Source organism: Triticum aestivum, chromosome 4B (assembly GCF_018294505.1).
Source record: "Triticum aestivum cultivar Chinese Spring chromosome 4B, IWGSC CS RefSeq v2.1, whole genome shotgun sequence".
NCBI classification, from domain to species: Eukaryota; Viridiplantae; Streptophyta; class Magnoliopsida; order Poales; family Poaceae; genus Triticum; species Triticum aestivum.
In genome coordinates, this window is record NC_057804.1 from 69,715,223 (window position 1) to 69,741,547 (window position 26,325).

Here is a 26,325-nt window from a genome sequence, read left to right on the forward strand (position 1 = left end):
TAAATAGAAAAGGGTTAGCATTCTGGCAGGCAGTTCAGGTTAAAGGTTGTACTGTACTAGTATAACGAAAAGAATCACAAGTAATCTATTGTGTACAAAACAATACAAACAATTACCAATTTGCTCTACATGCTACTGATTTCCCGCAACATATGCGCTCAGAATTACATTTTGAAGCACATGTATGACCTAACAATTTTTACTCGTATTATGTAACCTTTGGTGCACTGAATCACATCAGAATGGACGGCCAGTCCACAACTCTAGTACAACAACGGATCCAGGGCATCATCTTGTTACTTATGCATTTGCTGCGGTAAGTACTCCGTACAAACAACAGCATAAACATGTCATGAGCACATTTGAGACTGCAATGCCATGCCTATCATGGCACTTTCCGTCGGTGCCGTGCAGCTGGAATCGGAATCGATGGCTCAAGGCCCACAACTACAGCAGCCAATCATCAATCATCTCCCATTAGGGCTCGTTTGGTTCCACGGGATCCCCCCGGGATCCTCGTCATTTCCCCGGGCGAGAGACCCGCCTGGCATCTTCAACCCGGTTTTTCCAGCGGCCCATTTGGTGTCATCGGGGAAAAGGGATTTCTCGGCCCGATCCCCGCGAAATCCCCGGGCTGCTGACCCCTACCTCCACACACCAGAAGATTTCTCCCTGTCTCTCACGACGCGACGACACGAGCTCCTCCGCCTCCGGTCCTCTGCCTCTTTCTGGCGACCTCAGACGCCATGGCTCACGGGACCTACTCCGCGTCCGAATGCCCTCAACGGCCTACGTCCTCCATCAGTCCGACCCCCTCCAGCATCCACCCCTCCTCAAGCTACAACAATGGTTGCTTCTGTTCCACTTGGTGAGAATCACCTACTTGATTTCATCCATCTCCTTCTCCTCTCCCTCCCTTCCTCTGCTCCCATGGTTTCCTAAGATTCCATTAGATCTGGGCTACGAGATTTCACATTCTGATATTGCCTACGGGGGATTTCTCTTCCCTCCCCCTTGATGTCCAAATGTCAATGGGTATTTTCACATAGTGGGAGGGGATCCCGTATGGGCAGGGAAATCCCACTTCAGGGGTTTACTACCCAGGATTTTCTGTTCCCAACAACCAAATGAGCCCTTAAAGCTCAGACCATTACTTCTTCCTGATGATAGTAGGCACACCGTAACAAACAGGAGATGCGCCGATCATAAGCGGAAGCCTGCAAGCACGCCTAGCTTCACTTATATGCGTAGCTATTCTCCTGTGCCTGCAATTACAGCAGTTACTACTGCCATCTATCTCTCCTGTCTGCTGCTGCTTCTGACCTTGTCGTGTACCTTTTCGTCTTGGCCTACCATTATCCTTTGCAGCAATCGTTGTGGACTCAAATTCTTGTGTTAGTGGGCGGCAACATTTAGGGCAATTCTTGGCGGCCTTAAATTTTTCTTGCAACCATGAATTCAGCAATGCTTTACTAAATCGATCGATATCTTTATCCGAGACGTCCCAGAGATTTGCAATGACAGAAGGAGAACCAGCAAATAAATAAGACAAAGGTGCCCCTTGAGGAGCATAACCGCCTTTGCAATGAAGTGTCCCACTACTGCAACCCATAAGAAGAGCAGCTGCGCAGTTATCTAACTTCTCAATTTCCTTTCCAGAGACATATTGACTTCCTGCAACATTGTTCCAGACTAGCCGTGTTAGTACAACAGGTACCTACCTGAGCTACCAGTTTTTAACAAGTACTCCCTCTGTAAACTAATATAAGATTGTTTAGATCACTAAAGTAGTTATCGATCTAAACGATCTTATATTAGTTTACAGAGGGAGTATCTGAATAGTGGACACTTCTTACTTAGTGGTTGGAGTTCATATTCCTAGACAGTAATAGCATGAACTTGAGACATTAGTTGGCACTAGCATCACAAGCAGTAGTTTCTATTGATAAATATGCCACTACTACTAGTTGCGGGAATATTTTGCAATATATTCAGTTAGAACTGGTTGTATCGAACATGAATTTTTAGAGTAATAATATGAGAACTAAAGATGAAAATAAATATCATAGTAGAATGTAAATTCTCATGCATATTTGGATGTTGAAGTGGCTTTTTATTGTGCATGATTGCATGTTGTGGTGAACCTTTCTTCATGCATGTTGAATGATGAGGTGGCATGCTTGCATGTTTAGAGAAATAGGCTAGTGGGGGCTAGTTATTTAGATATAGAAGATTAAATTCACAAGGGTAGCTATGCCGATAGCAGATTGTAATAAACAATCAGAGTGTTTTTTAGCAAGTGCTATTTGTACCCTGTAAGGTGGATATTATGGTACTAGTGCACTACACTTAGATAGCTTCAAAGGCTGAAGCTGTCCAAGTTCAAATGACTTCGACACTACGCAAAAGTCAACAAAATGACAAAGCTACCAATATTTATATCCATAGTGCATTACCACTTCCATGTCCAAAGTAGAGAAAAAGATCATGATTCCTCAGGGCCAAGACGAGCTCTTCAGCTGTTGGAGCATCCCCAGCATTTCCCTGCATGCCATCAATGCATCACAATTATATGCTGGTGGTTGTTTTAAGAACAATCCAAATTTATCCTTTAACAAAGCTTGCATCATTCTTGGATTCATGGCCTAGCCATTTATATTTATCATTTCTGGAGTGTAAAGAGAGCAGTAAGTTTACCACTTCTGCATGCCAAACCACGTTTTGTTTTATACAACACATGTAGTAGAATTTTTCTTTTGCAATATACAGAGTGAGAAAAAGGATGTTTGAACAAGAGTGAGGATATCATTGTTACCTTCCACTCATAGTTTCTAAACAACTGATAAAATTCTTCTTGTGTGCTGATCAAATCACCACTAGGATTCAACAGATAGAATGCATCGAAAGGGTCAATAACAGGAAAAGGAGGGGCCATGGCACTGGCATCTTTGTGATGATTAGTGCTTCTAGTCAATGCTAGAAAGATGCTTCTCATTGATGGCATGCGGTATATTTCTTGATTCCTTAAAGCAGGCAAGTTCTCCCAAGGAAGCATCTGCATTCAGCCATTGTATGTAGAGGTTAAAGAAGATATATGATGGGTATCGTAAAAAGCTGCTACTGGCAATATTGCTAGACAAACAATACATGCTAAGATGATGCAGTAACTTCAAGCAGACAGTATGGGGTTGTACCCAAGCAACATACATGCTAAGATGACTGAACTTTACCTATGGAAGGTCTAGCCTTACACTGTTAATTTCATTCATTGTTTAATTATTTATCACAAAAAAGAATTACATTAGAGCACGTCAGGTTAGATGCAGATGACACAGCATTCATGGTAATTATCCCTTCCAGCAGCTAATCAGTAAAGCAGAACATCCATCAAAACTTATAACGCAGAGCTAAAAAGACCTTTTTAATAACAGAAGTAGACAACAATAAGGATATCATGTTGCTCACCTGCACATCAGTATCCAGGACTAAAATGACCGGATTTCTTTCAATTGGCTCAGATAGCTCATCCACTATACCATTGCACAAATGCTCGAGGGTCACCAGAGCTTCACCATCAGTCTGGCAACAGAAGGCTCTAAGTCTATCTCTTCCGCAACACCCTCCCCTGCCAAAGTAACTTTTGTATGATATAAGTTGAGAAACACATTCTTTCAATTCATCCACTGATGCAACCCCACCAAGGATGACCTTGATGAGTGCTGGATCTACTTCAAGTTTAAATTCTGACTCCAGAGCAGTGAATAGATTTTCCAGCACTGCCTTGCTATGTTGGTCAGCTAATTGGTGGCCCAGGAGAAGGCATTTCCAGGGTCCTAGCCACAATTCTTCAATGTTTCTGTTCAAAACCATGAACAAGATATCAGAACAAAGGAAAATGATTATTGAAATATAATCTTATCATGACAACACAAATTTTCAATAATGTATTGAGCAAGATATCTAGAGTATCGTTGTAAAATATATACAGCTTTCCGTATAACAGACAGAAGAAATCTTACTCCAACATCTCACTAAGGTCATCATTGAGCTTCATTCTATCTGACCACCACCTTATGGCGTTTGCTTTTCCATCCTCTGGAATGTGGGTCGCACCAGAGAGGGATCTAAAGTTATCCTCAAGTAGCTTTTTGAAAGTTGGAGCCACATAGTCTATTATAGTGTAGCTCCAAGGGCACTTCCATTCCTTATCTGATGTTCTAGTTGGATTATCCAGTTCTTTGATAGAAGAGTCTCCATTCTCTGCTTCTGTCAAACAAGAAACATGTGAATAAAAAGTGCAAGAGACCCAATATCAACTCATAGTACGGTATGCAATCACAACAGGAAATCTACACACCTTTCGAAATAGGATCCACTGGTAGAAGCATCGTGGTAGGCTTGTTTGTTGAATCAAACCTTGAGATCAACATCCAAGCAGGAAAAGGGGAAGGGAGAAGAAGTGTTTCCCCAAGAACATTCACAATATCACCTCCAAGCATACTAATGCACACAATTGGTACATCAGGAAGTTCATGGAAGAATTCAATCACATGCTTTTCAAGATGTTCCATGCCTGCCGATGAAAACCTAATATAGAAATTGTAGTTTAATTATGAATGTACATACAGCATATGAAACAATAAATCAGCAAAATAAATATTTAAAAGTTTAAACCTTAGAAACTTTGGAACTTCATCTGTCTTGTCTGTGAGATCTCCAGTGACACCCTAAAAATGCAAAGGGGAAATTATTAGAAAAAATGAAGAGTGCTACTATTTTAACCTGGGTGTGAACTTAGAATGGTACAAACCTTCGATTCTGTTTTTCTGGGCAATGCTTGTAAGCTCGCAAGGTAATGGCAATTGAGATAAGTTCCAACAGAAGTTTGGTGGAAGTATGCGGCCCAATGATTCAAAGAGAGAGATCCCTTGGAATACAAAGGTAATTGGACCGTGGAATCTATCGTTGATAGTAAGAATATGCATGTAAGTAGCCTGCAAACCTGCAACAGGGGAGTTGCATTTCAACACAGGAGCCACAAAAGGGGAAAAAAATAGGCTTACTTCAGGAGCAACTCACAAAAAGGTAGAATAGATATTACGCACTAAGCATTTAAAATTACAAGAGCACATGACTGAAGGATATCACAGACCTCCTGGAGAAGTGAAGGACTCTCTCCAGATAGCACAAAAGCTTTCAGCAACCATGAAACAACATCAGACATTTGTACACTACAGAAGCTGCAGCAACCATCCCTGCAGATAGTGATGCAATGATGACAGTTATAGCAAGGGTCGTGAAATGCTACAATCAGAATGTTCTGCACGTGAAATGCACAACTGGGAGTTGATGAGACAAACCTTGACTGTTCTGAAAGGAAACCCTTCAGCAAAAAGGAACTCATACTACATAGTATTTCTGCACGCTCTAAAGAAAGAAAATCACCAGTATTTTCATTCATGATCAGTTCAACTAAACGAGGCCCATATGTTCTATAACACCCTTGAGGAAGAGATCTGAAATACAACAATGATATGCACTGCCAGTAGATACTATGAACTTCATGAGCTCCATGTTTTCCACCCTGAGCTCCCAAGGTTCTTGCTGCAATAGGCAACACATCAGGACTGAACAATATGAAAGAATTAAGGAACTTAACTAAATAATAACCAACAGGTAGCTCAATCACAGAAGAAATTAGATCAAGCTACTTAAACTACATGATCCATACAATTTCCAAGTATCATGTGTAGAAATATGGAGTGTTATATGTGTGTTGTGAGAGCTTTCAGGCAGTGCCTACTTGCACAACTTGCGTAAGAAACTTAGGCTACTATTTGTTCCACTGGCACAGTTGTGGCTCGCCACACTTTTCTAGCTCCACGGACCACGTTCATGTACTAATAGCTGAGGTCGCTACACTTGTGTTTTGACATAGAAGCACCATGTCACCAAACAATGAGGTCCCTTAGCCTCCATAGCCATGTGAAACCCTCAACTGTGTGTCTCTTAACTGCAGTATAACACATATTGATTTGAGGCATTAACAGAACATGAACAAAAAAATAGTACCTGTCTTTAACAGAAGCGACACAAGATGGCGTCGGCGAATGCAGTCTTCTCTGAACTGCAGTATATTCTCAATGCACTCAAAATTGAGTGAATTAACAAAAAGGCAGCTCCAACATCCAAACATATTGCATATGTCATCTCTGTTGCGGCCAACACCATCAAGGGAACAGTTTAGCTTCCCACAGACCAAACCATCTGTGGACAATTCCTTGCTATAAGATATGTCATTTTTGCTATTCAGTTCAGCCAAGTCTTTTTCACTTTTCACATGTGCAGTTCGCTTACTAGATCGGGTGGTTCTAGTCTTTGCATGAGCTGACACATTCTGTTCTTTAGCTAAACGTAATGAAGTTCCAGATGCCCTCTTAACTTTAACATCCAATGGTGGAGCACTTTCGGCACTCTTCAAATTCTCCCTTTCAGATTTTAATCCCACAAGTTCATCGTACTGGTCAATAGGTACCTGACTGAACAACAAACAAGGAGTACATGGAGGTAAAACTCCATCCTTGGCTGCTAAGGGTTCTTTCCCATTATTACAAGCTCCACGCTTGGTTTCTGCAATAGAATCTTTGCTGTACAACATACAACTAGTATTAACTTTATCACAGGATCCAGCAGAAAAATCCAAACCAGAGTTATTCAATTTCTCCACGGCAGATTGATACATGCCTAAAGCACTAGACAAATTGCCTGTTGATTGTTTCTGCAAGTCTTTCTCAAAGAGATTCCAAGACAGATCTCCAGCTTGCACATCAACTGATATCGGCAGAGTCAACTTGCATGTCTTGCATGAAATGAATTCATCATTTTCTGCAAGGAGGTCCTTAGCATGTTTAAGCTCACCCTCAGCGGCATCCCATAGCTGTCTCTTGTGGTATATTTGACCTAAAACATGAGACAGAATGGACAGATGAACAAAAGAACAATGAAGTAATAGATAGATCATTAATAGATGTACGTACCTAACACTGATGTAAAGACAACAGCAAAAATTGGTAGTCCTTGGAAAGATGATATCTCCTTTCCTATCCGTAATAAAACTTCTGCTTCGGCACCATTGCCAATCAATTCATGCATCACAGCAACCTGAGTACGTCGTGAAAAAACATGAATAATATGAGAATGTCTGTAGCCTACTTGAGGCCAGGTTTTACACTAAATGATTGCGGTACTACAACAGCCAGAGCAGTGTCAACACGAGACATCGCTCATAGGTAGAATTGACTCATGTTACCATGTGATAGATGGCTACGGTGGTACACATATTCCACCAACTCCTTTAATCATTTTGCTGGTACTGAAATTAACACATACCACACTATTGACATACCTGTAATATGCTCTCAAGATAACATCTAAGTACATTCCATGGGGTAAGGAAAGAATCTCTCATGCTGCTTGGCCTGGTGCAATCTGGCCAGATTCCAGCCATCGTTGGTCCCCATGCTTCAAGTGAAACAAAGCCTTGCCCACCAGAATATTGGCTTTCCCCACTTACAAATTTGCCCAAATTAAATTTGAACTTCTTTTTTAGGAGCTTCTTGCGCAATTGGAGAGCTTCTCTTCCATATGAAATGGCCTGCAAAAATACAATAAAGGATGTTCTAATTACAGGGAGGCTAAACTATAGAGCAGTTCCACATCAAGGAAATTTCATAATAACTGGAGATTTTCCACCAAGGTAAATTGATGAGAAAGAAACAGATTACCTGGAGAACTTATCCTCTTGACAGAAGTCTTTCTGACAAATCATAGTATATACAGCCAGCCAGATAGGTTGATTGATTGCCCGAAGGACCCTGCAAAATCAAACAATACAAGATGCATCAAAAAACGAAAAGACGATGCATACTACATTACTGCAATGCAAGAAATAAAGCTTACTTCAGAAACCAGAGATGATGCAACTTTATCAATCTCATCAACACTAGCATTGAAACCAAACTGATTTCCAAAGGAGTGTTCACATGATTGAGAAAAGAAATCAACAGGCCACAGCCGCTGAAGAAACATAGTAAGAGAAGGATAATCTTCTTTGAAACAGTTTCTCCAAAATATTGTATTGTGGCAATCAACACCAAGATACCGTGCCACATAAGAAACAAAATTCTGGTCCATTGGGAGATGACAGCACGCATGATTAAGGCGCCCGTTGATAAATAACATGGAGAATAACTTTTCTAGGGGTAAGTTTTCTTGCTTCCATATCATTATGATAAGCTTGCACAGTTCAAACTGAAGCTCAAAGCAGCCCTGATATAAAGTAAAAGCACATAATTATCTTGCTAAAAGCCAGCAGTTGCATCTTATCGAACCTAATAGTTTTTAGCATGGCCTTTACCTTCATTGCCAGCAAATCAACCAGGGAACAAAGAAGTGGTACAAGAGTTTTGGATTGCTGCTGAAAGATCCCACCAGGAGAACAATGATCCAAAGTACCCATCTTTGACCACAGGCCAACAACACTCCTAGCATTATCAAAGATTACCTATTCGAAAAAACAAAAAACCATAAGCAAACAAAGCAGAGGCATGTTATAGCTAATATACAAGTGACTGTACAAGCAATTCATATGAAGCAGTTACCTTGCCGCCATGATTGGCTTCCTGGGCACAATGTGCATGCAGGCAATATGCAATAGCCAATTCATGGATCACAATTGCATTGCCTTGAGATGAATCCAGTAAGATGCCTTGCTGGTTTGATGTAAGAAAATGAATCTTAGATATCCCTTGTGGTATACATAAGAAAACAGGACAAGAAGGGGAGGGGGGCTTACCAGTAAAGATATGGCTTCAGATAAGGACTCAAGACAGTTGCTTATGTTTTGCACCCCAGATCCACGGAGTATACATGCCTTCCTAACTAAAACCTTTGATCTGTCCAGATAATATTCTTTTGAACAATATATTTCATTCAATAGAATATCTACTATTCTATGTTGCATATTTGCACAGAGCATGGTCACACGAGATTCTCCATATGCTAATAATTCCTGCAAAAACCAAAGCACGTTGAAAGCACTTCGCATCAGAATGAGATCAAAATACAGATACACCATTGTTAATCTTAACAAAACAGAATTTGATACCTGCTCTACGATTAAGCCTATGAACTTCATTGGCAAGGGAGGCGAGCAGCCCATAAGAGAGTGATAGAGAAGAGGAGCACTATCCACTCGTTGGTAATCTTCAAAATCCTTAAGTGTTATCTAAAGTTTGCATAAGAAAATAAATGAAACCACATCAACAAAGTGTTTGAAGCGGGATAGTTTCTCTGGGTTTTTTAATGATAATACCTTCACCCATAACTTTATCAGAGCCAAATAGCTTTCGTGATAATCAGATGTGTCACCATAAACAAAAAATTCAGACAGGCTCTTCACAATAATACCACGTATCGCTTTTGAGCCACATCTATCGAGAATGCCAACCATCTTTGTTATCCTTGCAAATGCAGCTGTAATGATATCCTTCAGTGTATCTTTTGGTAGATCCTCAGTAATGATGTGACCTTCCGTTCTTGCTGATAGTCTACAGTAAGAAAGTCTGGCGTATGCCCATGTTGTTTGACAGCATAGTTCTAATGCCTTTGGTGCCTGAAGCAGTTACAATGGTCAATCATATAGAAGTCCATAGTTAAAAGCAAAATTAAGTAATAGACCAGCACCTCTTCAAGATGTCCAATATTATAAAGTGTCGCACCAATGTTACTGATGGAATGGATTAAAAATTTGAGCTCATCAAGCTTTATCCATGTACTTGAAATGGCACAACTGATAGAAGACAAGCTCTTCTGGATTATGAAAGTAAAATGCATTAGTAATAAGAATGGTATTAGAAAATAGTAAATCGGTAATTTAAACATCAATTCTCCACAAATGGGACTGGTATTGGAGACTACGCAAAAAATGTGTATTCATAATAATTTATACATGCAACAAAATGATGATACTCAGAAGTGATACAATAACAGGCTGAATCAGGGGATTCTGTAATGCATGTAATAGTACCCAGCTGTAAATGACTAAATGGTCTTCTGTTCGAACTAATAAGATTCAATATAAGTATAGGACAAGCGACTTAAGTACCTGGGTAGCCTCGTTGGTCACAAAGGAAATTTTGATCGCTGAAACTAGGGTATTCATTAAGGTTACACGTTGTTTATGCAATCTCTCCTCCTCTTCTTCAGACCTTTTCGTACAACTGTTACAGCACAAAAAAAAAAAGAACAGCTTGCAAAATCAGAAATCACTCACTTGTTAATACTTATGATTTTATGGACTTTACCTATAAGCAACAAAGCTGGAATCAATGAATTGGTCCAGTGCCATTAAGACACAAGTCATGTTTCCCAAATTGGGGACTGTTTTTCCTTTAGAGAAGTTCTCCCAAACCACATCTGCATGCTGCAATAATAGTATCTTGCAAAGGAACTCCAAAGAATCAAGATACGCCACAAAATAAATATGCTCATGTGACTGAGAATAACTATAAGTATGTTTCTTATTGGGATGTCCGGCGTCTGTTCGACGACTTGCATATTTCCCCAAACTATCACGTTGATTGGATTTGCCATCGCTGACACAGAAAATCCGTGCTAGTGTGTCAAGTGCAGTGTTCAAAGTTTGTAGATTCTTTTCATTCTTGAGAAAATTCACTGCCATGGTCAGGTGATCTTCGCTTTCTATTTGCTGTGTACTGAAGCGTAATACAGTAGCATAGAGATGGAGAACTGAGGCGATGGGCGCGGAAATCTGTAATTTTCAAGAAAATAAATTAGTCAAAAAATAACAATGGCACTGTATGGTATGCATTAACATCAAGCATTGCTATTAAATAGTGCAGAATGTACCTCGGGAAAATAACCACCTTGTAAAAGTAGTTCTGAAGCACCAGCACATACATTCCTATTTGAAGAAAGAAAGCTTCGGAAAAAATATGCTACAAATTTCAGGAACTCGTTTACAGCTTTCGGTAAGTCATCCTGAAAATGTTTACATGATATTACGACAGTTACAATGTATTTTTGGTGAAAAAACTCATTGTCTTATAATTTTCACAGGATGGAGATGAGCAGTATGGAATTAATACACCCAGTGCAAACAATATATGAGACCCGAAGTGCACCAGAAATCTGCTTTGCGACTTAGGCCATCAGAAATCACAATGAGGTAGAATGCTTCAAGATAGAACAACAAACTGAATCAGGATTCTTAAACAGCATCTGCCGCTCCAAAGACATCTAGCACATTCAGTATCACCACTAAATTAAGGCCCCTTCTTTTGGGCTTCTACACTTTGCTTATAGGTTCCACACCGGAGCCCAAAAGAAGTCAAAATTTCTGGGTTGCTTCTCCCCACCGCCAGCCTGGTCCGCAGTGCAATTTGGCTGGGCGGAGAAGCAAAAAATTGCCAGCTTCCCGAGCTTCTTGGGTTAGAAACGAAGAGGTATATCTCATTACCCCTAATGTTTGAGCTATTTACGTCCACACTGATGGATAAGTCTGTGTACTAGGGTCCTTGTGGGGCTGCAGCACATGGTCCTTGTGGCAGTTAGGAGGATAAAGTCCTGGACCATCAAGGACTGGCTGTTAGGATAGAGTTCTGTTCTTGACCATCAAGGACTGTCAGTTAGCATCTTAGACTAGCATCTTAGACTAGCATCTTAGACTGGCATCTTAGCAGCATCTTAGCATATGCCTTGGCTGGCTAGCAGCCTATAAATATGTATCCCCATCCCCTCAGGTTGGTATGGCATTGTGTGAGAAATAAACCAACGAAAATTGTCCCAACTCTCCTAGTGTCATCCACAACTATCAATGCTCAGGTTGAAAGGTCTAACAAGTGGTATCAGAGCCTCGTTAACCTGCACCCTGAGCATTTCCTGTGAGCAGCCCAAGTCGGTAGCAGCAGCTGCTCCGTCTGCCTCTGGTTACCTTCCTCCCTCCGGACTGTCGAGCAGCAGCTCGTCTTCATCAGCCTCCTCTTCACGCAACAGCCCCCCTGCAGCGAGCCATGTCTGCAGGTCGCTCTCAGCACACGGCTACCTCGAGCATGCGGCGCCGGCAAGAGGCCGAGCGCGCCGTGGCAGAGGAGCGTGAGCGAGCGGCTGTAGCAGCGGCTGCTGCGGCGGCAAGAGTGTCGAGGCTGGCTGCAGCGGGGCTGGCAGCAGCCAGAGCGGAGGTAGAAGCAGCCAGGGCGGAGGTAGAAGCAGCAGCAGCAGCAGAAGCAGCCCGTGAGGCTACGGCGGATGCCAAGGCACTCCGCGGCAGCCCCGGCAGCTCCAGCAGCTCCGCGCCTGCGGACGACGGCGCTGACGCAGATCGCGCCAAAGTGGCGCAGGAGCGGACGGCGCAGTGGGCAGCCGAGCACGCCCGCGCTCCAGGTGGAGGCGCGCACCGCGACGGCGGCTGCAACGACCAGGACCGCGGCCTCTACGAGGTCCGGACTGTGGTCAGGGATGTTGGTTCCAGTGTTGGGTGGCCTACCCTCACTAAAACCAACTACGTCGAGTGGGCCGGGATCATGAAGGTCAGGCTCCAGGTGCGGCGCATGTGGGAGGCAGTCCAGGACAGCAACGTCGACCACCTAGAGGATCGACAGGCGCTGGACGCCCTCATCGCCGCAGTCCCGCCCGAGATGCAGTTCTCGCTTTCCAACAAGCGGACTGCCAAGGAGGCTTGGGACGCCATCGCCGCAGCACGCATCGGCAGCGACCGTGCTCGCAAGTCCACCCTGCAGGCACTTCGTAAGGAGTGGGAGAACCTGGGCTTCAAGCCAGGTGAGGACGTTGATGACTTTGCTCTCCGTCTCAACACTCTGCTGCAGAAGATGGTGAAGTTTGGCGATGCCACCTACACCGAGGAGAGAGCTGTCGAGAAGCTTTTTCGGTGCATTCCCGAGAAGTACAAGCAGATGGCTCGCTCGATCGAGTCGTTGCTGGACCTCTCCACGATGACGATCGAGGAGGCGATAGGTCGACTCAAGGTCGTCGACACCGACGAGCCACAGCCCCCCTCGGGGCCCGTCACCACCGGCGGGAAGCTGCTCCTAACTCGGGAGCAGTGGGATCCCAGCCTTGGTGACAAGAAGAAGGGGGAGCTTTCCTCCTCGACGGGCGGCCGCAAGCGTGGCAAGCAGCGTAAGGCGCGAAGAGGCCCCCCGGGCAGGGCACAAGGACGTGCCGAAGGTGACGCCCGCGGAGGCGCCAAGGACGGCGCCGCTGGCAAGCCCAGGCCGGCACAAGACAACAGTTGCCACAACTGTGGCCGGTTTGGCCATTGGGCCAATGAGTGTCGGCAACCACGACAAGGCCAGGCTCACGTGGCACAGGCGAAGGAGGAGGAGACGGCTCTGTTCATGGCGCATGCAAGCATTGAGCTACCCTCGGCGACTCCAGTCGCAAAGGCTTTCATCCACCTCGATGAGCCAAAAGCACACGCTCTTCTCGGCGATGGCTCCGGGAAGGACAAGGCTACGGGGTGGTGCCTCGACACCGGCGCCACCCACCACATGACCGGTCAAAGGGAATTCTTCGCCGAGCTCGACTCCGATGCGCGAGGCTCCGTCAAGTTCGGGGATGCCTCCGCTGTGGAGATAAAGGGCGTCGGCTCCGTCATCTTCACCACCAAGATGGGAGAGCACCGGCTGCTCACCGGTGTCTACTACATCCCCGCGCTAAGGAATTCCATCATCAGCTTGGGACAGCTGGATGAGAACGGCTCACGCGTGCTGATTGAGCATGGGGTCCTACGCATCTGGGATCGCCAGTGTCGCCTTCTCGCCAAGGTGCCCAGAGGTGAAAATCGACTCTACGTCCTTGATGTGCAGGTGGCACAACCGGTCTGTCTCGCTGTCCGTCGAGACGACGAGGCGTGGCAGTGGCATGAGCGCTTTGGGCACCTTCACTTTGAGGCCCTGAAGCGTCTAAGTGCCAAGGAGATGGTGCGAGGCCTGCCATGCCTCGACCATGTGGAGCAGTTCTGCGACATCTGCGTACTGACAAAGCAGAGACGACTCCCCTTTCCCCAACAGGCGAGTTTTCGGGCTAAGGAGAAGCTGGAGCTCGTGCACGGAGACCTGTGCGGCCCGGTGACGCCAGCCACACCAGGAGGTCGACGCTACTTCCTGCTGCTCGTCGACGATCTCTCCCGCTACATGTGGGTGATGATCCTCGGCAGTAAGGGAGAAGCGGCGGACGCCATCAGGCGCGCGCAGGTTGGTGTCGAGGCGGAGAGCGGCCGCAAATTGCGCGTGTTGCGCACTGACAACGGCGGCGAGTTCACGGCGGCTGAATTCGCGTCGTACTGCGCCGATGAGGGCATCCAGCGCCACTACTCCGCGCCGTACAGCCCGCAGCAAAACGGCGTCGTCGAGCGGCGCAACCAGACGGTTGTGGGGATGGCTCGGGCTCTCCTCAAGCAGAGAGGGATGCCGGCTGTCTTCTGGGGAGAGGCGGTGCTAACGGCCGTCTACATCCTCAACCGCTCTCCTACTAAGGCACTCGACGGCAGAACTCCGTACGAGGCCTGGCATGGGCGGAAGCCGGCGGTCTCTCATTTGCGGGTCTTTGGCTGCCTTGCGTTCGCCAAGGAGCTCGGCCACATCGGCAAGCTCGACGACAGGAGCACTCCGGGAGTCTTCATCGGCTACGCGGAGGGCTCAAAGGCCTACCGCATCCTCGACCCAAAGACACAACGTGTGCGCACAGCGCGAGACGTCGTGTTCAACGAAGGGCGAGGGTGGCAATGGGACAAGGCGGTGGACGACGGCTCGACGCCGACGTATGACGACTTCATTGTCGAGTACGCTCACTTCAAGGAAGCTGGGGGAGCAAGCAGCTCCTCTTCACCGGGCACGTCTACCCCGGCCCCAAAACTACATCGACTCCAGCGCCTGCTACACCGACGACGCCGCATACTCCAGCCCCGGCGGTCGCCACTCCGGGCTCGTCTTCATCAGCACCAGCTCACGCAGAGCACAACCCGATGAAGTTCGCTTCCCCGCTCACTCACGAGGAGGAGCGGGTCGACGCATGGTATGGAGGCGAACCGCTGCGGTACCGTACGATGGATAATGTGCTCGGCGACCAGCCGGTGCCAGGACTGGTGCCACGTGACCTGGAGGCGCAGCTACAGCTCGTGTGTGAAGACGGCGAACCACGGTCCTTCGCAGAGGCCGAGAGAGACGCGGCATGGCGCGCCGCGATGAAGTTGGAGATGGATGCGGTCGAGCAAAACCGCACCTGGGAGCTTGCTGATCTCCCTCGAGGTCACCGCGCAATCACCCTTAAGTGGGTGTTCAAGCTGAAGAGGGATGGAGCCGGCGCCATCATCAAGCACAAGGCTCCTTTGGTGGCCCGAGGCTTCTTGCAGCAGGAAGGAGTCGACTTCGACGACGCTTTCGCTCCCGTGGCACGGATGGAGTCCGTGCGACTTCTCCTTGCGCTGGCTGCCCAGGAGGGCTGGCGTGTCCACCACATGGACGTTAAGTCGGCATTCCTCAACGGCGACTTGAAGGAGGAAGTCTACGTGCATCAGCCACCGGGGTTTACGATTCCCGGCCAGGAGGGCAAGGTGCTCCGCCTGCGCAAGGCTCTCTATGGCCTGCGGCAGGCACCCAGGGCGTGGAACGCCAAGCTGGACTCCATGCTGAAGAAGATGGGTTTCGAGCAGAGCCCGCATGAGGCTGCCGTCTACCGACGAGGGAGTGGAGGAAATGCCCTGCTGGTGGGCGTCTACGTTGACGACCTGGTGATCACCGGCACCAAAGATGCAGAGGTGGCGGCGTTCAAGGAAGACATGAAGGGCACGTTCCACATGAGTGACCTGGGGCTCCTCTCCTTCTATCTAGGGATTGAGGTGCACCAGGACCACTCCGGGATCGCGCTTCGACAGTCCGCCTACGCCAAGCGCATCGTTGAGCTAGCTGGGCTCACCGACTGCCATCCAGCTCTCACTCCGATGGAGGAGAGGCTGAAACTAAGTCGCGACAGCACGACGGAGGAAGTGGATGCTACGCAGTACCGACGCCTTGTGGGGAGCCTTCGCTACCTCACTCACACACGGCCGGACTTGGCATTCTCCGTCGGCTATGTCAGTCGGTTCATGGAGCGACCAACGTCGGAACACCAGCAGGCAGTGAAGAGGATCGTCCGCTACATAGCAGGGACCCTCGACCACGGCCTCCATTACCCTAGGTGCCCTGGGGCGGCACACTTCGTCGGGTACAGCGACAGCGACCACGCCGGCGACATCGACACCAGCAAGAGCACGAGCGGGATCCTCCTCTTCCTCGGCAAGTGTCTCGTGAGCTGGCAATCAGTCAAGCAGCAGGTGGTGGCCCTGTCCAGCTGTGAGGCTGAGTACATAGCGGCCTCCACCGCCTGTACTCAGGCGCTCTGGCTTGCTCGACTGCTTGGTGATCTTCTCGTTCAAGACACCAGAACGGTGCAGCTCCTGATGGACAGCAAGTCCGCCCTGGCACTGGCAAAGAACCCCGTGTTCCACGAACGGAGCAAGCACATCCGACTGAGGTATCACTTCATCCGCATCTGTGTGGAAGAAGGGAGCATCGAGGCGAGCTACATCAACACCAAGGATCAGCTCGCAGACCTGCTCACCAAGCCCCTTGGGAGGGTCAAGTTCCTCGAACTTTGCTCCAGGATTGGGATGATTCAACTCTCCCACAAGACGACGTACAAGACTTAGGGGGAGAATGATGGATAAGTCTGTGTACTAGGGTCCTTGTGGGGCTGCAGCACATGGTCCTTGTGGCAGTTAGGAGGATAAAGTCCTGGACCATCAAGGACTGGCTGTTAGGATAGAGTTCTGTTCTTGACCATCAAGGACTGTCAGTTAGCATCTTAGACTAGCATCTTAGACTGGCATCTTAGCAGCATCTTAGCATATGCCTTGGCTGGCTAGCAGCCTATAAATATGTATCCCCAACCCCTCAGGTTGGTATGGCATTGTGTGAGAAATAAACCAACGAAAATTGTCCCAACTCTCCTAGTGTCATCCACAACTATCAATGCTCAGGTTGAAAGGTCTAACACACACTGCCACCACCAAACTAAACGAATCGTTTTCCATCTTTCTTTCACGAACGCATCGACTGGTCTCTACCCTCCCATCTCGCTTCTAGGGTTCCTCCCGTTCCCCTAACGCCGCCGCTGCCCCACATCGCCGGTAGCCTCCCCAAATGCTATTCATTCAATTTTCCATGTGGGCGGGTAGCGCGCGGCCTCCCTAGATGCCTGGTTCACCAACCGGACGGCAAATCTGCTGTACCCCTCCACCGGCGCTGCCTCCTCCGTGTGGTCGCGTCGCAGCATAGGGTACCGCTGACTTGCTTCCCATCCTGGAGCACAACGTGCGCTGTTGCTTCTGCTGTGTGACCGCAGCCGCTCAGCCGGCGGCATGAACATAGTAATCATATCTTTTTCAGTTACAATTCACTATCTAGTACCTACGGTACTAATGCACCGATTCCTGGGTTGAGATTGATTTCTCCAATTAGGCTTCTACACTCCCATGAGGCAAAAAAGGATAATGCATTATTTCTGGATGTCTGATAAATGCTAAGAAGTTAGCAGTAGCACATGATGTCTAACTGTTGTAGTAGGTTCAGAGAGCAAATCGCGAAATCTACTACAGCTTGACATCTTAGCAATTTTGTTGTTGACTACTAGATGGCGTGCATCTTCAAACAAAACTCATTTTATACCGTTAGTGGTAGCTGATGATGATTACAACCTATCGTGGTAGAAGAACAACATGTATTTCACTTGCAGATAAGTTCACATAATAGATTCAGGCGCAATGTAGACATTACACATCTCATAAGTCCAAATTCCATAAGCCCAAAAGAAGGGGAATATCAGTTTTGTGAGCTTCTCCCCACCGGAGCTTATCTATCCCCACCGAAATCCATAAGCTTGCTTCTCCATAAGCAAAAGCCCAAAAGTACCACAAGCTCACAGTAAGGTATTCATGTGGTGCAAGTCTAACAGGTTTACATTATGAACAAGGGCACTATGTCTGTCAATAGAGGAATGTAAACCATAGGTGGAAAATAATAACAATGTTTACTAAGATAGATTTACAAAGTTAAGCTACTGACAAGCCCTAATCACTTTGAATCACACCTGTGCATCTCCAAAACTAGGAATCACACTAAAAAAGGGCAGCCCAGTGCACGTAGCTCCCGCTTGCGGAGTGTCCGGGGAAGGGTCTGACCACTTTGGGTCTTTTCTACGCAGCCTTTCCCTACATTTCTGCAAGAGGATGTTGCTTGCGCAGTGTCCGGGGAAGGGTCTGGCCACTTTGGGTCTTTTCTACGCAGCCTTTCCCTACATTTCTGCAAGAGGCTGTTTCCAGGACTCGAACCCGTGACCTCATGGTCACAAGGCAACAGCTTTACTGCTGCTCCAAGGCTCCCCTTCCAAAACAAGGAATCACACTAATAGTATAAATTTTGATAAGATTATGAACTATACTTCCAGCTTCACGTTCATGTGATTTTGTCAAGTCACCACTTTTACTGCTAAACTTGAGTTGCGATTGGTACTTCGGTGGATTATCATAATACCGTTTTCCCAACCCGCTTTTGTTCATTTTAGTGTTTGATTGACCCTCTTTTGCCTACTTGTGTGTCTAATTTTCCACGACATTAAATATGCACAGCACAGAACAGTTAAGCAACCGCAAACTGAGCCTTAGTGCAGATTAAAGTGCTTCTGAATTATGTGAAAGACAACATGTTTTATCTGCGTGAAATTGCTCGGTTACAGGGAAGTGGAGCTCTATATGGTTTAAGCAACCAAAAGTGTAAATACTAAATACTTTGCACGGAATTTACTATACTTGACGCAGATGAACAGTTTCTTGAGCACGATTTTATAATCCAGTATAAATTATAGAATAAATGTGGTGCCCAAAGAAGTGTAAACCATAGCTAGAAACAATGATTAGCAAGATAGGTTTACCAAGTCCAACTATTGATAAGCCTTATTCCAATTTTAATCACACACATCTCTAAAGCAAGTCCCACTAATAATTTGAATTTACAAAATTTAGGAACCATTTTCTAGCTTCACATTCATGTGGCATAGTCAAGTAACGACTTTTAATGCTAAACTTCATGCAGTTTAATGTTCTTCTGAATTTTAGTGAAATGCAACATGTTCCAGTGGGATTTACCTTGACATGTGAAACAGCAATCTTCAACACACCAAGCAAAAGATGTGTGCTCCCTCCCCAACTCAAATCTACAGAAGAACAGATCACGCGTGCAACCTTCAACCAGAATAAACAGTAAAACCATTAACAAATCAATAGAATTAAGTTATATCTGTTGAGTTCCAATCGCAATTAATTCGCTAGTGCTCGTACAGCGGGCAAGTGTTCGATCATTTGTGGCTTCTCACACTCCTGTAAGGTTGCAACACAGAACTTGTGCACAAGCTTTTCATTGAAAAACAGAGATTCGGCAGCAAGGAAAATAGCACAACGGCTCAGTGCATTCACAAGCAGAGTGAGATGCTTCCTGCTGGACTCCTCGGTCAGAATCCTGCAAACGGACAAAATCTCATAGTCACACACCATATATGCATGCCTTGTTTAGTTTAGTGAAGAAGAAAAATGCAGAGTTAGCAGAGCCACCGGAGCCATGGGCGAAGCTGGTCAACAAGGACGAGGAGCCGTTGATACGGTGCGGCTTCCTTCACCTTGCCCTTGCTGGCACAATTAGCAAGGCACACGGTGAGCTCAACCGCGAGTGTGGTGATTTCAGGGTCCTCCCCTGCAACGCCTGCAGGCTCGGGGAGGAGGGACGCGGCCCCAAGGGCGGTCATCGGCGTCGGCGAGAGCGCGCAGCGGAGGGCGTCGAGGGTGGCGGCGGCCTCCGCCTCGGCGCGCGCGTAGTGGCCGCGCAACTGAGACAGCGCACGAAGTGGCCGCGCTGGAGCAGCACGGAGTAGGGCTTCCCGGCGAGGCACGCCGAGATGGCGTCCAGGCAGTCGAGGACGAGGCCGTAGATCTCGAGCAGCTCGTCGGCGGCCGAGCTAGGGTTCGAGCGTAGGAGCTGGAGCGCGCGGTAGAGGAACGGGAGGAACCGCTTCGAGAGGGGGCGGACGGCGGCCGCGTCGGTCGGCTGCTGCGTGGGCTGCTTCGTCATCCTCTTGGGCGGTGGCCTGGGGTTGTTAGGGTTCGCGGCGAGCAGGTACGGGGAGAAGGGCTGGAGGTAGGCGGCGAAGCGGGCGTGAAGACCGGCGCCGGAGCAGGGGGAGGAGAGAGCGGCGAGGAGGTCGTCGGCGGCGGGCTCCATCGCCGTGTGTGGGGAATTTTTCTTTTTGAGAAAATGTCACATCCTTCCTGGGACTTTTTTTTTTTGCGGGGAAATTTGGGCAGCTTTATTCAACATCAACCGCCCCAGCATCATCCGCCAGGAGGCTAGTTACAAGGAAACTCGAAATAACATCTAACCAGCAATCTGTAACCTCCAAAGTGCTAGCTTGCTTGGCACAAAGGTGGGCGGAGAAGTTTGCTGATCTACACACATGTTGAACAAAGAAAGAAGAAAAACTACAAGCATGCTCCCCAATCTCGAACAAGATAGGCGCCACCACAGCTCGATGAGCCTGACGCGAGTTCCAGAGATCAACGATCTCCATACAGTCTGTCTCAATGACAACTTTGCCGTAGCCCCGAAGCTTTGCAAAGATAACTCCATCACGAACTGCAAGTGCTTTAGCTACGAGAGGATCCGTAATACCTGAATACGGTTTACACCAGGCAGCTCTCAAGGCCGTGGAAGATCTAGCCACGCCTCCAACTCCACCTCGCCGCGCTTCCATTGCAATGCTTCCGTCAGTGTTGATTTTGATCCACCCATCATCAGGTGGACGCCAGCCATGCCCTGGAAGCGTTCGGGCATGCTCCCTTGGCAATTCCAACACTGCCAATTCTTTTTATTAGATTGTACTAGTGGACCCGTTGCGTCAAATGGCGCAAAGGCATGCTGAAGCCATGCCCGCAATGAAAAATATTCCATGATTTAATCCCCTCTTATAGAAAACATGATGAATTGTTATTTACAATGATATGAATATATACATTTTAACTTAATAGTATAGTTTTATTTAAAACAAAATATATGCCTGGGCAAGCACGTATGATAGTGAATAAAATATCCTTTAGCCAAAGAATTGTGCGTTGTTGTGTACAATGAGATAGATATATATACAAACATTCTTATTTGGTGGTATAAAGTCCCATTTTAAATCATGTTTTCAGCCGCCGTTGTCGATCCCATGCTCCCTGACGGGTGCTCGGTGTTAGGCAGCGGGGAAGGGGAAGAAGGATCCAGGAGTGGATCAAACCGCCACCAACCACCCGGTCGCAGCTAACCTCGCCGGCGGGGAAGTGGAAGAAGAAGGATCCGGGAGTGGATCGAGTTGCCACCAACCACCAGGTCGCAGCTGGCAAGCTACAACTGGCAAAGCAGATACAAAGGTTGTATCTAATAATGATACAAATAAGGTTCAACCTATAAAATTTGGCTAGCCATAATAAGTATGATTATAAGAACATACTTTGATTGTATGCAGCATCAACAAGATAAGATTATTTACAAAATAAGATAATACCAGGGACACAAAAAGGTCATTCCTAGATGTTCCGGACAATCTAATAGTTGGAAAAAACAAAGTGAGAACCATACTACAATATAAACTGGTTACCTTTTTTCTTAGCAAAAAACAGACATGACATTAGAAACCAAACTAGACGTATCTATTTCTATGTAGTGATCATGGGAGAGGTCCAGCTCAGAAGCAACTCCACATCCAGTTGATGAGCAACCTGGTCCTGCATGTACACGGAACAAAAAATTGTTTATTTCCTTCAGATATGCACCGCAAGTAGCAACCGAAACACTATTGAACTGCAAGGAACACAAGATAATATCTACAAAACCTTTTCAGAAATAAGTGACCAAGTAAAAAAAGGAAAAACAAGTGAATGAGGTAAGTAAGAAATCCCAACTGAGGAAGAGAAGGAGAGGCTTGCTTGAGGGATGTGCCTGGGCCTCCAAGAACCAGTAGAAGAGTGTCCTCCCATTCTGCTTGTTCACGGTGACATACCCAGAGAACCGAGAGACATGCAAACTCCTTGGCTGACCAGAGAGAAATACCACCCTATCAGCTTCCTACTCGCTGTAACCGGCCAAGTAGCAGCGCCAACCCTGGCAGGCAAAGACGACGCGTGACTGGACACACACGTCACTAAGCCAACAAGCACATACACAACAAGAACCCGTGGCAAGCAAGTGCGGGGACAGGAGGAGAGTTGGGACCGGAAAGAAATTACCATGCTGGCGACTGGATTTCCAGGCGAAAGCTACTCGAGGCGGCGACGGCAAATCCAGGTAGCAGCTGCACGAGCACATGAGAATCACAAGATGAATTTCATACGTTGGCAGTGGAAGCAAATATCATATTTGTACGTACCTGCATTTCTTTATCAACACTACACATCTCCAGATTTTTTCCAAAATGAGAGTTCAGTAAGCTACCACCTTCAGACTCCTAATTTATCAGAGAGCAGCATTTGTTAGTTAACCTGGAAAAACAAATAAACATTAGGCACATTTGAATAAACATGTCAAAAAAATGAGCGATATAGATGGAAAAATAGCAACGCTGCTATAGTCCTTCAATATGTATTCTAAAACTGATATATCATCTTTATAACACGTTTATTTTCAAGGCTTGACTGTAGCATAAAATTACACCATGGTAAATTTTGAGAAAGACCAAGCTTTAGTTTCAGGCTTTAATCACTTGGTCATAAATTTCAGGAAAAGGAAAGACAACGGCCAGCGGTCACGAGATGAATTGTGCCTGCTACTTCAGAAACACCAATACACCTGAACGGAGGAACTTACTTCATGTGCTTGAGCCGGTGATGCAACTTTACCGGTGTCAATGGCCCACACTGGTTCGTGCGCGACGACCACGTTGACCCAGTCCTTGATCTTGTTTGCAAATAAAACAATCCTCTCATCCTACACCTTTCAGGTGACAAGATATTCTATACAAAGTCTGCAATGGTTGCTGAAAACAGGAATAGGAAGCAAAACATATGGATTTATCTAATAATCAACAATAGATGAGAGAAATTTGCGACGGAACTGTTCAAACGAAAATAGCAATGCCAAATAGCTCATAATGGAAGTTACTTCTAGTTTGTCAATGAAGATAAAAGTTGCTGAATGAACGGATGTAGATAGCTTTTGCAAGCATAAACTTCCTTGCCAGGAAATTAAACCCCCAATACTTAGACCATTCACCGAAACCATCAAGATCAATGCTAAGAGAATTCAAGAGAATATAAACACAATGATACAAACAATTTAAAGGAAATTTGTGTATATTCACAAACTAAAGGTTAGTACCAGCAATTGCTTTTGTTTGTTCAGCGACAATTGAGACAGCAAACAAAACAATGGGCATATTGGTAGGTGCAGACCACAAATGAAGTAACTCTCTCTCTCTCCAGGTGCATAACGTGTCGAACAGCAGAGACCGCAATAACTATGGATCAACGTGCAGATCTCCTATAGGCCATCATACAGCCTTAGTTATAGTCATGGACGACGAATCCATATAGACCTGGTAAAAAACCATATGGCTTGTAAATCAACTTGTTCATAAGCATTCATGAACCCACAGCAAGCCGAGCCCCAAAAAACTCCCGCCGAGGCACTCGACCAGAACCATCCCCGGGAAAGCTCAAGCTCTACCTCAGCGAGGACAGAGCTAGCCATCTTCTGCGACCTCACACAGGTACAAAAGGGGTGGCAAAGCGCATTCGGCCACCACAACCTCCAAAATAGGAATAACAACCGAAACAAATGCACACATCCTGCTCACATGTAAGAACGAAATATATAATAAAGTAGATGACACCCGTCCATGTCTGGAACATACATTGAAACAATTAGGAGGCTATAGAACATGAAAGTACATACAGAAAGTAGAGCAGCAAGACAGGCAGAGATCACACAGCAGCAAACCTTGACAAGGCCCGACGAGCAGAATGGAGACGCGGTAATGAGCTAAACGGAGATTCTACACGAGATCAGTAAAAGATGGAACAACCTGCAAAATAGCAAGGGAAACAAATGGTCAGCATCAAACAACGGTGTGCAACTATATAGGATCTATAAAAAACAAACCAACTGTAATCCGAAAGACAAGATCACATGCCATCGTCAAACAATCGGTCCATAAAGATCATTAGTACATAAAAGATCAGAACACAGGAGAAAGAACGAGTATTGAGTGTTTCTTTGCGTGCGACCATACACACGCGCGAAAGGGCTAAGAAAGCACACTGTGCTGCAATGGCATTCCAAAACAGGTGCAACGATGGAAACAAAAGCGTTCATCCATTCAAACGCAAACAGAAAAATAAGCAACAAAATAAAAGCAAAACAAAAAGATACATCGCCTTTGAACATCACTATTTTACAAAAGTATCAGCGTCATCATATCCTCATACAAGTAGCGGAAACTAACGCAGCGAACCACGCACAACTAACGCGAGATGAAAACACACGGCAGCACGCAACCATTACATCGAACAACCCTCACGCATTTCATCAAACACCTAACAGGCACGCACCCATAGAGAAGCAGAGGAGGCGCGCACTAACCTGGACAGCAAGGACGGAATGACCCACGCTCCTACGAAGGAGCCAACGTGAAAACCAAGCAAACTGCACACAAAGGGAGCAAATGGAAACAGACGGGATCAGTAAATTGCAGCAACAACGGCAGTAAAGAACCAGAGGAGCAGAATAGAAAGAACCTCAACCAACAGCACCCATGGAGGAACGGATGGCAATGGTGCAGGCGTTCGAACGGGACGAAGCGAGACGACGAAGAGAGCGAGCAGCAGTGCGGAAAGGGGATGACAGCGAGTGGGCGAAGCGAGCGAGCAGCCTGGGCATGGCAGACGCACGCGACGCGACAGCGGCCCCACGATGTGACATACGCACGTCACAGAGCCCCCGGCCGCGCGTCAGGCTCGGCACCATGGCACCAAGCAAGCCACACCCCAGAAGACGGAGGTGAGTAACAGACCAGTGGGCCCTTCCCAGCGTGGTGCCCACAGTCAGCAGCACAGCCGCAACAAGCGGGCGAACAAGCAAATCCAACCGAGCCACCAAAAAACACCTAGCCGAACAGAGGGCGCATAGATGGGCGACGGGTCAAAGAGAACACAGAAAAAGAGATGAGCCCCAATGACGCGTGGGTTCAAGTGAAGCGGGACCCAAGTGGCAGTGCCCGCGAACGGTAACAGACGACCCGGAGAAAAACAAGCCGCCAGGTACGCCTCACGATGCGACGCGGCATGGCGATGTTGTCCCACCTTGCTCCATACGCGAGACGCGGTCAGCAGAATCACGACCTCATCCGAGCCAATCCAGACGCGGGAGGCCGCGCGCACACAAATAAACAACAGCCACGACACCAACACGCGGGACCAAGGAGAAGACAGGCCCACGTACAGTGAGTGAACGGGAACCGCAGACGATTAAACACGAGCGACCGAGAATCGGACATAGCGCGCAGTGCCCACGACGCACGCTCGGCCGTGACGCTCGCATACGCGGCGCAGCAGGATCGACCGCCCAGGCACCCGAAAAAGGCTCACCCAGCCAATCGGTTCAGAGGCCGAGCCCACAGGTCATGGCCTGCCATGCATTCACCCCGCGGTCAAAACAAAAACGAATGAAGATCCAACGTCAACCAACGCAAAAATACGATGTTTGACCAACATCCAACGGCCCAAATCGAAGGAAAACGAGGGACAACCGAGGAGATGAGTTAGCTAGCCTCATTATATATTAAAATAGCACACCCTTGACTAATAGCTGGACAAAATACCAAGATTGATTTTTTTTTCCTTCTATTCCACGTCCAAACCTACATCTCTTTTTTGTTAGGACGAAATTACCCCGGGCATTTCCTGGTGATATGAAACTATCACAGAACGGAGAGCACAACACCGCACAATCGTGACTCCTCCCGACCCCGCCGCCTCGCTGTGCCAGCTTCCCGGCGAGCCTCCGCCTCACCGTGCCTCCTTTCCGGCAACACTGCCTTGTCATTCGTCCTCTCCCACTTGCCGCCCGTACCTATGCAGCGTGTCCCCCGTCCAGACGTAGCTGCTCGTGG

At 47.0% G+C, this 26,325-nt stretch overlaps 2 long non-coding RNA genes and 1 pseudogene across 4 annotated transcripts; 1 reads left to right on the plus strand and 2 right to left on the minus strand.

Moving 5' to 3' along the window:
• On the minus strand, positions 1-20,518 carry LOC123091072 (separase-like; annotated as a pseudogene). Its single transcript, XR_006442764.1, has 27 exons — positions 19,742-20,518; positions 19,472-19,649; positions 19,280-19,375; positions 10,930-11,061; positions 10,365-10,831; positions 10,166-10,280; positions 9,745-9,870; positions 9,374-9,673; positions 9,167-9,286; positions 8,855-9,070; positions 8,661-8,771; positions 8,417-8,563; positions 7,960-8,328; positions 7,785-7,874; positions 7,406-7,654; positions 7,038-7,161; positions 6,073-6,960; positions 5,361-5,604; positions 5,153-5,255; positions 4,811-5,002; positions 4,675-4,727; positions 4,358-4,587; positions 4,020-4,266; positions 3,466-3,856; positions 2,816-3,055; positions 2,457-2,544; positions 1-1,674 (listed from the first exon to the last, which is right to left on the minus strand). The product of XR_006442764.1 is annotated as a separase-like (transcript).
• On the plus strand, positions 1,576-23,132 carry LOC123091075 (uncharacterized). Of its 2 annotated transcripts, none has more exons than XR_006442767.1 (5): positions 1,576-1,713; positions 10,918-11,051; positions 11,140-11,248; positions 11,386-11,525; positions 22,938-23,132. It is a non-coding gene; the product is annotated as an uncharacterized lncRNA (long non-coding RNA). The 2 variants fall into 2 exon arrangements; XR_006442766.1 differs by lacking the exon at positions 22,938-23,132 and adding an exon at positions 21,374-22,728.
• On the minus strand, positions 22,826-25,125 carry LOC123091074 (uncharacterized). Its single transcript, XR_006442765.1, has 3 exons — positions 24,953-25,125; positions 24,798-24,860; positions 22,826-24,240 (listed from the first exon to the last, which is right to left on the minus strand). It is a non-coding gene; the product is annotated as an uncharacterized lncRNA (long non-coding RNA).
• Between the last annotated feature and the right edge of the window lie 1,200 nt (positions 25,126-26,325).